The sequence below is a fragment of the Bombyx mandarina genome, chromosome 06 (assembly GCF_030267445.1).
Source record: "Bombyx mandarina strain Sakado chromosome 06, ASM3026744v2".
Taxonomy (NCBI): domain Eukaryota; kingdom Metazoa; phylum Arthropoda; class Insecta; order Lepidoptera; family Bombycidae; genus Bombyx; species Bombyx mandarina.
In genome coordinates, this window is record NC_143213.1 from 1,825,080 (window position 1) to 1,837,657 (window position 12,578).

The 12,578-nt window shown below is 37.9% G+C and overlaps 1 protein-coding gene across 4 annotated transcripts in view; it reads left to right on the forward strand.

The window, feature by feature from the left end:
- Positions 1-12,578, forward strand: part of LOC114240012 (uncharacterized) — an 80,492-nt gene that overhangs the window by 7,703 nt on the left and 60,211 nt on the right. The window contains exon 1 of one of the 4 annotated variants that reach the window (XM_089727993.1): positions 7,958-8,537. The exons of 2 other annotated variants lie outside the window; for them this stretch is intronic. The gene's annotated coding sequence lies outside the window, so the exon portion shown is untranslated. Of the gene's footprint in view, positions 1-7,957; positions 8,538-12,578 lie in introns of those variants that run through there. One more of the 4 variants, XM_089727994.1, reaches the window with a different exon arrangement.

Sequence of the window (12,578 nt, forward strand, 5' to 3'; positions counted from 1 at the left end):
GCCTCGTTCGTGTTGTGTAAAACCGTGTTTGAGACGACCAGAAGTCAGTACAACACGAGAGTACATTTTCTGAATTAAACATCCCAACTATTCCGGTATATCTTCTTTTTCCCTATTATATATCTATAGATATAAATAGTCTCTTTGTAATATTGAAATAACTGCTTTTTACTACATGCATATGAATACATATACGGTACATACACAAAAATAGAATTTTTTACTATTTTTGTCTGTTTGTTCTGTCTGGAACGGTAGGACCGATTTTGACGGGACTTTCACTAATAGGTAGCTGATGATATAAGGAGTAACTTACTTTACTTTTTTTAGACTAGCTTCGCCCCGCGGCGTCACCCGCGGTACGACGGGGCATAACATCGCGGGACTCTGCTATGAATAATAAAATTTAATGTTTCCGAAGCGAAGCGAGGGCGGGTAACAGTAACAAATAAGCAGTAAAAGGGGATTGCCCACTCTCCATAGTGTGCTAGGCCCAAGATGGACATCAAATATTACTATAAAAATGTACTGATTCAAATTCTTAAATGTATTGGATATCTAAAAAATATATTGAAATTGACGCCACTATTATAAAAAATATAATAAAAATAAAAACTCGTTTTGAGGTTAATTTTCTATATAAATAAGTGTCGGATTGTGAGATACTTCAAGAACTTTTCTTTTCTTAATGTTTAAGATGTTCCTAATTTATTTTTATCCAATAGGGTATAAAAACACACTTAATTCTTTAAATATCTATATTTTCTTCATCTTCATACACAATTAGTATCATCTAAAAATAGCAAAGGAGAGCATATACACGGTTTTAAATCTCGGTCAGGGTAAAACCACAATTCACACAATGTTTTTTAGTCGTAGTATGAAACGTTATTGATAAAAGTAAAATAAATCGAAGAAAAATCAAAACACATCCATTTTGTACGCAAGCACAACACCACAAGCAGCAAGCGAAGTGTCAGTCAGTCAGATTAAATTCAGTGTTGTCAGTATAAAGAAAAATAATTACATGAAATTCATATATCGATTATTTTTTTAAATAACCGATAATTGATTTATATCTTAATCTTTTTTTACGAGTACACATTATTTTTTATGTTTTTGTTTTAGTTGTACATATTTAAATAACAATACTAGTAAAGTTTTTTTTATTGCTTAGATGGGTGGGCGAGCTCACAGCCACCCTGGTGTTGCTAAGTGGTTACTCGAGCCCACATACATCTACAACGTAAATGCGCCACCCACCTTGAGATATAAGTTCTAAGGTCTCAAGTATAGTTACAAGTTAAAGTCCAATGGGTATGTCTTCGATGTTATTTTATGTGCATAAAATCCATTAAAATCGTTTGATTAATGATAATACTTAAAATGATTTATTTATATACTCAAAATATTTACTTCATACGTAAAAGGATTTGAAGCTGGCAATATTTTTCCCGCAAAAATAAAAATCCTTGTTTTTTCAATAGAGTTACTTTTTTTAAACTACTTATTGTAAACTATAGTGGCGCTTATTTGCAAGAAAGTAAATGCATATTTATTTATGACAAAATTAATGCACTAAGTATTTTTTCTATAATCTATTGTCCGCTTTGGGCCGAAAATGGGCCATCCCCTTTCTGTTATTCCCATATATTGTGTGTTCATAGCGCATAATGTAATTTACTAAATAATTTTAAACAAAAATCTCATTATCGTGTTGTAGAGAAGTGCCGTGTCATAAGACAGTTTTTGTTTTGGAGAATTTTTCTTTTCGTGCTAGAGTCAAACCGTGTTATAAAATACCGTGTTATAGGAAGACTACCTTTGTATTCCGCTGAGCTTGCCAGAAACTTGATTGTGCATCTTGTTCAAATAATGTAAAAAAAAACTATGCACAATCTTTAGGGTAATTCAGCGGTTTTGGATTGCCAATAAAAATAGCCAAGTATACCATCAGTCTGCGAAATGAATTTGGTATTTCCAATAGAAGATCATTTGAACTTTTGCGGATCGGGAAACCAGTATACTTATATTCGGCTCGTTAAAAATATGCACTTAATGAAGATTTCCAAACATTCCTATTACTTATAATTCAGTTTTGTTTGTTAAATGTTACTGTATCCTGTTTTCACTGGTGGTAGGACCTCTTGAGAGTCCGCACGGGTAGGTACCACCGCCCTGCCTATTTCTGCCGTGAAGCAGTAATGCGTTTCGGTTTGAAGGGTGGGCCAGCCGTTGTAACTATACTGAGACTTTAGAACTTGTATCTCAAGGTGGGTGGCGCGTCTACGTTGTAGATTTCTATGGGCTCCAGTAACCACTCAACACCAGGTGGGCTGTGAGCTCGTCCACACACCTAAGCAATAAAAAAAAAATACTATAATTCAGTTTTGTTTGTTAAATGTTACTGTATCCCTTCAATGGAAGGTTTCTCGCTTATCATTCCTGTTTATTTATAGGTTTTTTAACACTTTACGATGATGTTACGTCGATCTCTGTGTTACTAATAAATGTACATCAGCTATAGATATCGGCTACAGGGCACAGGATCACGTGGCAGTGAATGTTGGTTATCAATTTTTGTTTACAGTTGAGAAAGGCAATTAAAATGCACGCTACGATTTACGACATTATATTACTTTTGACGAGTAAATTGTAGTGCTTAAATACATATATGCTACTGTGTTTTTTGAGTCTGTGCTTATGTATAGAGCGTGTGTGATATTATTTAGGTTGTTAATTATTAACAAGACACGAAAGTTTGCAACCTGTTTATTGGGCGACACAGACTGATCTAAACTAAGCCCGCTACAGTGTCCATACAGCTTTTCCAACGTATATATGAGGCCGTCAGCGCAAAAGTTTTTTATTTATTTATTTTTTACTAGCCACCCGCCCTCGCTTCGCTTCGGAAACTGTAATTTATTATTGGTTTCTCCACTATTTAATGGACATTATTATACACATAAACCTTCCTCTTCAATCACTCTATCTATTAAAAAAACCGCATCAAAATCCGTTGCGTAGTTTTAAAGTTTTAAGCATACATAGGGACAGATATAGGAACAGAGTAAACGACTTTGTTTTATACTATGTAGTGATTGCTTAGATGAGTGGACGAACTCACAGCCCACCTGGTGTTAAGTGGTTATTGGAGCCCATAGACATCACGCAAATGCGCCACCCACCTTGAGATATAAGTTCTAAGATCTCAAATGTAGTTACAACGGCTGCCCCACCCTTCAAACCGAAACGCATTACTGCTTCACGGCAGAAATAGGCAAGGTGGTGGTACCCAACCGCGCGGACTCACAAGAGGTCCTACCACCAGTAAAAGGTGGCCTAAGCTTACCAGTTAATATGGAGATCATGAGATTTCATTTTAATTTTACACTGCTTCGTAGGCAAAAACAATACGCGCAAAATAATGTTCACAAAGGCATCTGTTATCTATGGGTGAAACTAAGGATAAGCCAGTTTAGCATCAAAACTTCTTATGTTTCGAATAAATTGGAGTATATAAATCCGAATATGACACTCAATGAGAAAACTGATGAATATCAAAAGGCATTAAGCTCTGAAAACTTCGAAAACATTTCATTTATTAATAGTTCAGTTTTATATTCCTAAATAATCCGTAGTCACAGGAGGACTTGACAAATAATATTATCTCATGTTTATTTGCCCTAATGATATGTTAGTTAAAATCAGATGATACGTGTAAGCGAACTCAACCACTTGGAGTTACTTTTGCACCACCTTTTCATATTTTCCAGTTAAAAGTATCAATATAATATTTCATGTATGTCACCGGATTTCGATACGATTCGTCAAGACTTTGAAATATTTAACACACAAGACTAATAAATTTAAACGCAATTACTAGGCGGTCTAGAGTATAATGCACATTGGAGTATTGTTTGTGCATAACGTAATTTTCATGGCTTCCGTTCTCGTTAACTTTAGCTATTGTAGTTGCATGATTCGTTCGTCGCTTCCTTCAGCGAAACGCAATCCCGATTCTGCAGGATAGCCGTCGGAGCACCATGGTTCCTGAGGAACGTGGATCTCCACGATGACCTGGAGCTCGACTCTGTCAGTAAGTATCTACAGTCGGCATCATTGCGCCATTTCGAGAAGGCGGCACGACATGAGAACCCTCTTGTCGTGGCCGCTGGAAACTACATACCCGATCCTGTAGATCGAATGGTAAACAGTCGACGTCGCCCAAAGCACGTCATTACGGATCCTCCCGATCCATTAACGGTGCTTTTAGGCACCACAAGCACCGGTCACCGTCCTCGTCGAACCCGTCGCTTGCGACGAAGGGCTCGACGAGCGAATTAACCCCTAGACACAGCCCACTGAGTTTCTCGCCGGATCTTCTCAGTGGGTCGCGTTTCCGATCCGGTGGTAGATTCTGCGAAGCACTGCTCTTGCTAGGGTCAGTGTTAGCAACTCTCCGGTTTGAGCCCCGTGAGCTCACCTACACACGTTAGGGTGAAGCTGAAATAGCCTCTCAAGGCTATCTGCATAGGTAGGAAAAAAGAAAGTCAGCGAAACGTGTACAGAATTTATCGAAACTAGAGGTTCCGCAGTAGTCGAAATTCGACTATAATTAATTGGGATTGTAAGTTTGTACACTATTATGTGTGTATTTTATACTTCGATAATAACAAATTTTGCCAAAACTACACTATAAAAATATTAACAAAGACAAACAATATTTAATCTATTCTCAATTTGACAACAGACGTCAAGAACAAAAGTTTGACAATAAATAGTATGCATGCGTGTGTGCGTCAAATACATATTATGTAGTGTGTGTAATGTTTTCTTTATTGATTTAATGTATCTTTTATGCATTATTTAAAAAAAATATTAGCATTGTGCACTTCTTCTCTATATTCTCTATAAATGTGGAAAATTTCATACTCCTCCGTCCGCGCAATTTTTGTAAAAAGGGATACAAAGTTTTTGCTTCACGTATTAATATATAGATATCGATGCAACATTATTATTTGTATCTTCTTGTACTAGGTCTCATATCGGAGATTGGCAACCGTTTCGTCAGACTATGGATACTACTGTATGGAAAAGAGATTTTTTTGTATCTCTTGCGCAAATTGTGTATATTTTGAGCAAGGATATACGAAGTCTAATGACACTACTGTGTTGCCCTTTGTCTTTGGGTATTCTTAATGTTGAGAGTATATTTAAAATAGGTAATTTTAAGCATTCTATAAATAGCTTAATGTCTTGGTTTTTATTTATTGCTCAGATGCGTGGAGGAGCTCACAGCTCACCTGGTGTTAAGTGGTTACCGAAGCTCATAGACATCTACAACATAAATACCGCTACCCACCTTGAGATATTAGTTCTAAGGTCTCGGTATAGTTACAACGGCTGCCCTACCCTTCAAACCGAAATGCATTACTGCTTCACGGCCAGTTTTTAAGTACTGTACTGAAGTAATGCTACGGAGTGTCTTAAATAAAACCATTGAGACGTCTTGACAGCTTTAAATGTTTTTTTTTAATGACTACCCATTTTCGCACTGCACACATACACACATTTCCTGTTGCGCAGCTAATTCTTTCGTTTGTCTATCAACCACCCCACAGACACAGCCCGCTGAATTTCTCTCCGGATCTTCTCAGTGGGTCGCGTTTCTGATCCGCTGGTAGATTCTGCGAAGCACTGCTTTTGCTAGGGTCAGTGTTAGCATCACTCCAGTTCGAGCCCGTGAGCTCACCTACTAGCTAAGGTTACGCCGAAATAGGCTTGAGAGGCTATCAGCTCAGGTAGGATTTAAAAAAAAAATCAACCACCAGAAAGACGTTTTTGTTCTACGTATGAAGATGAGACAACAATTTATCTATGGTTAGTTAAATATTTTCTCCGTCGTATGCAAACTCAATAATCGGAAACTCACGGAGACTTTTTGACTGATATCCGTGAAGGCGTCGTTGTGTGTGTTGCTGACAATCCCGTATGATGGATATGATCGTGTGCCAAAAATATCATAATGTGACTAATTTTGCAATAATTATGGCAGCGAATTTCAAAGTGGCCTAGAATCCTGAGTTGATTTACTATATTCCATCTGATGTCCATTAGTGTTTACCCATACGATACCCTTTGAATATACTGCATCTTTCAACAAGTGGAAGATGTAGAAAAATCGATAACCGAACTCGAACATTCGGCGCATTCGGATAAGATAGCTGTGGAACCCGATCGCCTTTGTTTCGATAACATTGAACACCACCTTTAGGGCTTGTATAAGATACTACCAATTCTCTTTTACTTTAGCTATTACGTTCAGGGTTCACAGTATTATGAAAGTTTTTTTTTTTTTTTTATTACCCGAGCAGGCAGACGATCGTACGGCCTACCTGATGAAAAGTGGTTACCGTCACTCATGGACGTCAGCAATGCCAGGGACAGAACCAAGCCGCTGCCTACCGCTTAATACTCTCCACAAGCCTCGTTTGAAGAAGGACATGTCTAGCGCTCGGGAAACACCGTGGAGGGGAACTCATTCCAAAGCCGGATGGTACGTGGCAAAAATGATCTCTGGAAACGCACTGTGGATGAACGCAGTGGCTCCAGGTAGTATGGATGAACTCTACTCCGGTGGCGGGCGGTGCGATGGTAAAAACGAGATGATGGTATCATCTCTAACAATTCATCAGAGCACTCCCCATGGAACATACGGTACAAAATGCAGAGGGAACCGAAGTCCCTCCGCAGACGCAAAGGTTCCAAACGATCCGTGATCCGTTTAATTAAGGTAGCCTTTTCACTAAATTCCGTGATCTAAGATAATGTTTATTAAGAATTCCTTTAAGCCCATCACAGCCAATAGTTCTGAGTCTTCTTTGTCTCCATCTTATCCCAGTAGATGGGGTCGGTACAGCGAATTTTTCGACTCCATTCTCTTCAATCAGCCATCATCTCAACACTCACTCCTCTCTCTCTCTCATATCGTTATTCACAAACTCCATCCATGTCTTCTTCGGTCGACCTCTTCCACCTCTACCTTGCACTACCATTTACATACATCTCCTCTCTACGCATCACATGTCCATTGCACGCTAACCGAAGCCGAATAGTTCTGAGTGATTGGACAAAATGATTGGCCGATTTAAACAAAATCAATTATGATGATATAGTGAAACCTTTCTGAACAAAATCCGAAATGGTAATTGTGATGATATGTAGTTTGTTTTTATTAATCTCAACCCCTATGGAATGTAGAAAAGGTTGAGATATATTAGTTCCCTATTAGAGTTTTAATGCCCTAAAAGTATTATTAACAGATTTAAATACAATTCGTAAGAATATGTACTGAACGATTTGTCTGCCTTAGGTCAACTGAAGCATCTTCTGGTCTGCCCAAAAGGAAATTTAAAAAAACGATTATTTTTATTCCTAACTCCTCCCAGACCATAATGTACTGTGCGTAATATTTAACTTAATCTGAAAAATAAGTTAAGTTTTAGGTTTAAAAAAAATTATATAGTTACGAATTCAGCTGAAAAAATATCTCGGATAATGCCATGGCCATTTTGTTTGGTTCGCATGCCGATGGATTGCCATTTCTGTCTGACGCAGTCGTAGTACCGTAATTATAGTTTTAAAGGTAAGAAGACCATAATATATTTCTAAGCTAAGAGGTCGACAAACAGCTACGTAACAAACCATTGCCAATTATTAGTTCAAGACGCGCACAGTCGATTTATAGACGCGCACACCGGAATCGAAAATGAACGCTAGTCTAAATACAATATATTGGTTTTGTTTCGCATATCACGTTACGCTGACATCATCCGTATTGTCTTCGTTGAATATTTTAACATTTTCACTCAATAAAGCGAATGTTGATGTCTGTATCACCGGTAAACGTTGTTGGCTTAGTGAAAGCGACCGGTAAGAGAACTGCTAGGGAAACAACGCCCTCATAATGCTATCACCCCCCATTCGACATTACTACGACCGCGCCTCGTCCCTAGTTTATCCTTAAAAATATCACTATCAACAAACTCGCCCATCAATTAATTGCGTAAGGTTGAAATTTCCGTGAAATAAAATAGCGATACGTCCTTTGGAAATTTGGGACGGCTTGTTTATCGAACAATTTTGCTTTAGTCGAAATTAAACCTTATGCTGTAGGGAATAACATTGCAAATTTTAGATCTGTACCGGTCGCTTAGTCGTCCTCCCCTAGGGTTGGTACGGTCGATCCTTCCAGTCGCCTCGTCGGCGTGGACCGGCGCGTTCCTGCACAAGAAATCACGAAACAGAGTCCTTTATAAAATCCACATTTTCCTTCTCAGTGAAAGGAAAAATGTCGGAGAACTGAAAACAAATATATTTCGCGTTTTTAACACCTGTGGTTAATCTCGTTGAATCAGTGGTTTTAAGTGAAGAGTGAAGTGTAATTGATGTTTCGTATTGAAGCTAAAATCTGAGCTTAGTTTAAAGGCTTAGTAAGTTCGATATTAATTTGATTTAAGGAGCATAAGACAGAGGTATCTTACGGAAATTTTGATGTATTGAGTAGCGTTGTGTGCGCTTGTAGTTAGGTAAGCAATGTGACGATGCTTATATGTCTTTGTCGTGATAACTAGCTTCTTGGCTATTGTGAGTATAACTTAAAAGAATTCACATAAAATTCGATGTCGGAAACATAATTTACATAATAAAATAATGATAATAAATTTTAACGAAATAAAATACGAATGAATTATGAAAACTGAATTTTATGAATGGTTCCACAATTCGGTGTCGATAAGTCACGCTGGCGTAACATAATATTACTGTAACAAATGTGTTTGCCGAATGATATCACACATTCGGTGCATACGTCGAGCGAAGAAGAAACGGAAATGCCGAAAATAACCAAAATTATTAATCGTTTTACTTGATTTATGAACCATAGAGTTAATTTTAACAGGAAAAATCCTATGAGAGCAAAAATTGTTTGTCACAAAAGATGGCTTTCGTAAATTACCCAAAAATTCACGGAATTTCTTGTTTAAAATTGCTAATATTATAAAATACAAATTTATTGATGATATGAAAATATGTTGCGAAGGCAATAAGCAAGGGCTCTGGCGTGGAATATCGATACGGAAATGTATACAAGCGCAATGCGCAAGTCTGCACGGTGGCGCCTACAGCTTGGATGCGGGCCAAAACATCAGCTGATTATTTCTACAATTAAATTCATTAATCACAATATATCCAAACTAGTAACAATCGTTCACTAATTTGGATAATATCAAGTATTCAGTTATCTTTAAGTAATTTAATACGAAAAGTGCTTACGAGGACTCTTGATTGGTGAATTTTGAACATAATCGATTGGCGATGCAGTACTGTTACAAGAATCCGATATTCCATGCATACATCGTAATCGTTTCGAAACGATTGCTCTTCTGATAAAAAAAATAGTGGTGAGGTTTCTAAGTTGAAGAACAGTCTGATTAGTGTTAGAACTAGTGACATTGTAGGTACGCAATCTATATATGTATATATCTCTGGACAGTGTCAACAATTCACGTCCCAATTGAGCTACAAAATCAACCATTCATACTTTTCTGAGGATAGATATTTCAAATAAGAGTAAAACTAGATGCTAGACAGCCAACTTTACTATCCTGTCATCCTTTGATAACGTTAAAAACTCATTGTCTTGTATAACCATATATTTTGAGTCGCAAAACAATAACATTTGCGAAATAGGAATAATTTTCCAAGTTTTACAGCACGAATCGATTTACTGATGAAAAAAATATAATTACATACATGTAAAAAAAAACTATAATAAACTATACAAAACAATTAATCGATTTCGGCGTTAATTTAACAATTAATGTACGATCAAACTAATAAAAAAGTACAATAATATAAGATCGGAAAGCGCTGGGCTCTGCGATGTCACGCATTTGTGAATTAGTATTACTGGTGGCCCGAAGGCCTTTCCGGCTTCACCTCTCTGAGCCAGACAGGGTGAAATTTGTTGATATCTGAGCGACCCAATTAACCTAGCCCTTATATCAGCCTGCTGATTTTCTCACCGAATCTTCTCAATGGATCGCGATTCCGATCCAACGGTAGATTCTGCGAAGCACTGCCCTTGCTAGGGCTAGTGTTCTAGTGTTAGCAAATTCTCTCAATTCGAGCCCGTGAGCTCACCTACCCATCCGGGCGCAGCAAGAATAGCCCTTTAGGCTACCAGCAATAGGTAGAGAAAAAAAACAACTTTTGTAAATTGGGTTATCATGCAAATAATAATATTTTGAGCCCAACCGAAAAAAATATACTTCTCTTTTAATTGAGTACCTACCTAATAATTGCCTATGATTTGAAAAGATTCGTGTCGCTATATTTATAAATTGTTAATCTTCTGCTTAGCTTTGAACGGCTTGTCGATGTGTAGTCAATACCAGTGTGAATATACAGAGCGTAGCTTCGTCAACCTCATTACGCGATCGACTGACACTCGCCATCTCGTATGTCTTACTCGTATTATGTTGTGAAATAATTTAGCGGAGACTAAAGGAATTTATTGGTGTGAGTTGGATTTTTTTTATTATACACTCTACGATCAGTTGTTGACTAGTATACCTGCAAGGGGACAGGCTGCTTGGCTTTTACCCTAGCGCTCTGAGGAATTTTTTGAAATGATTCCATTATCTCGTTTTTACTATCGCACTGCCAGCCACCGGAGTAGAGTTCATCCATAATACCTGGAGCCGCTGCGTTCATCCACAGTGCATTTCCAGAGATCTTTTTTGCCACGTACCATACGGCTTTGGAATGAGCTCCCCTCCACGGTGTTTCCCGAAAGCGCTATGACTTGTCCTTCTTCAAACGAGGCTTGTGGAGTGTACTTAACTGTAGGCAGAGACTTGTCCATGGGCGACGGTAACCACTCACCATTAGGTGGGCCCATATACTCGTCTGCTTACAAGGGCAATAAAAAAAAAGCTACTGACCTACTGACATCCATGAGCAACGAGGATCACTCACCTTTATATGATCCGTACCTACTCACACAGGCAGTAAAATCAAAGTCTAATGAAGACTTCGATTAATTATTTGTTAGAAAATGAATGATACCACTTTAAAAGTCGATAGCACTAATTTCAATTTAAATGCTAACCATTAATAGAATACGTTGAATATTCGAGGCATGGTTCGCTTTCGTTTTCATCGTCCCCTGAAAGAATCCTTTTGTGGTTCAATAAAAACCAAAAACAAGTTTCTCTGCTGAAATATTTTTCTAATTCCGTCGCGGACGCCGCGCCATTTTGAACTCCAAGCTTAATGCTATAAGTGGATTTAGTTGAATTCTGCATCGGTGGAAAATTTTCTGAATATAATATATAGATTACATTAAATTCGAATCTAATGTTGATCAATCCGTATGCGAATATCAGTTATATTTAAAATGGTTTTCAAATGAAGGCGAAATATTTTTTTTTTATTATTTGCAAATACCCTCCACGGTGAACATTGGCAAATTCTCTCTTTTGATGGCCTAGCCCAGTTTCTGGCCGGATCTTCTGAGTGCATTATTGCACAGTGATTCTGCAAAGCACTGCTTTTTTTTTTTCTCCTACCTAAACTGGTAGCCTTGAGAGGCTATTCCAGCGTAACCTTAACTAGTAGGTGAGCTCACGGGGCTCAAACTGACGACGTTGCTAACACGAACCCTAGCAAGAGTCGTGCTTCGCAGAATCTACCACCGGATCGGAAACGCGACCCACTGAGAAGATCCGGCGAGAAAGTCAGTGGGCTGTGTCTGAGGGTTAATTTACTCGTCGAGCCCTTCGACGGGTTCGACGACAACGGTGACCGGTAGCACTGCTCTTGCTAGGTTTAGTGTTAGCAAATTCTCTCAGGTTGCGCCCGTGAGCTCACCTACCCGTCCGGGGGTAGCTGGAATAGCCTAAGGCTACCAGCGAATAGGTACAGGAAAAAAAACATGGCATCCACATCATGAACCATTATCTCTTCTTAACCGCTTCACTAGAAAGTCACTGAATATTATGTCAGTTTTAACGGAAAACTACAATCCACAAAACAATCACTAGGTATTTATATATAAATAAAATAATAATAAATAAATATTTACTAACAATCACGCCACGTTAACTGGTCCCGTGATAAGTTCGTAAAGAACTTGTGTTACAGGTACCAGATAACGGAAATAAATGTAAGATTTTTATTATACACATACATATATTTAATATACATCCATAACCCTGGAAAAGACATTTATATTTATCATACAAATATCTCCCCTTGGCGGGATTCGAACCCGCGACCCCCTTGTGTAGTGACCATGTCACTTACCACTACACCAGACGGCCGTATAAATTCATATAGTACACGTCAATCGCTTCAGCTAGTTAGATATAATGAAATTATTGAAACAACAACCCTATTAAACTCACAACAATTTAAATGCCAACAATAAATTGTAATGAGAAAGTAATAAAGTCAAGTTTTACCTAGTAAAGTTTGTACTGATATTTCGTACTAAATTGCAATTTTACTGT